At 46.7% G+C, this 1,191-nt stretch overlaps 1 protein-coding gene across 1 annotated transcript in view; it reads left to right on the forward strand.

The window, feature by feature from the left end:
* The window catches only part of LOC102990056 (dual specificity tyrosine-phosphorylation-regulated kinase 4), a 24,255-nt gene that overhangs the window by 16,807 nt on the left and 6,257 nt on the right, over positions 1 to 1,191 (forward strand).

Here is a 1,191-nt window from a genome sequence, read left to right on the forward strand (position 1 = left end):
GGCAGTGAGAGGCCCGCGTCCCGCAAAAAAAAAAAAAAAAAAAAAAAAAAAGGCTAAGCAAGGGCTGTCAGCTATGGCTTGTCAATTTTGTATAGGACATCTGCCTAATTGCTGGAATTAAGCTTCATCCACAGTCTCCATGCTGCACCCCCCCATCCCAGTTCTCAGACTCTGGATTTTATGATCCTCTGTCTTTCAAGCCAAGTTGTGCTGTACAGGACGGACCAGTGGATCAATAAAGTCCAACTCGGGCAGGGCTTCTGGGCCACTGTGAACCAGAAGATGAAGCCAGTCCCAGATCTAAAATCCCTTTGCTAAGGGATTCCCATGTACAAAAAGCCATAGTGGCCCTAATGTCAGCCAAGTGGAGTGAAGCCAGATGTGAGGGACGAGGGCTCCACAGACGGGCTCCCTGCCATCCGGAGCGACATTGTCGTCAGCTTACTTCACAGGCTCACACTGTCGTTCCCAGCCCTCCTGCCTCTTATTTTCACCCAACGGTGGCCTCAAAATGGGTAGACAAATCACATAATTTCTCTCTGCATCTTGTCCCATCAATAGGAAAGTCAAAAAACACCACCCTGGGGGACCCTCCTGGACAAAAGTGTTTCAGTCATGTTGATGGGCAGTCAGTATATATTGGTTCAGCCACCTGGGGGTTAAAACGTAGTCTATTTCTGTACCATTTGGTTATAAAGCCACAGCCCTGAGCCCACGATCCAGAAACTAAAATTTTAAGGTCCTCCAGGATCCCCCTCCAATGCCAAGACTGTCGTCCACTCGGATTGGTCAGTCCCATACCAGAGCAGTCTGATGGCAGCAGAGGATCTGGCTGACTCGCTGGTATAACTTATGCATGGGGCAATGGAACTGGTCTCTTGACCCCAAATATACTTTTCCCATCCACCACTTTTAATTCAGCCTTTTGGATTTCAATGGATTCAGGCAAAGACAAGTAGGAGCATTGGTGTTCCCTCCTGCTAGACAAAGACAATGTGGGAAGAGTCACATCTCAAGCCTATAACCCTGAACTCAAGAGATTGTACTTGGGGGAAACAAAAGGAAGGGAATATAGGCATTTGGGTAAGAGGGTACCAAACACATACACATGTCCATTTCATAGAGTACCCGATTTTTTTTTTTTTTTTTTTTTTTTTTTTTTTTTTTTGCGGTACACGGGCCTCTCACTGC

The sequence above is a fragment of the Physeter macrocephalus genome, chromosome 12 (genome assembly GCF_002837175.3).
Source record: "Physeter macrocephalus isolate SW-GA chromosome 12, ASM283717v5, whole genome shotgun sequence".
NCBI classification, from domain to species: domain Eukaryota; kingdom Metazoa; phylum Chordata; class Mammalia; order Artiodactyla; family Physeteridae; genus Physeter; species Physeter macrocephalus.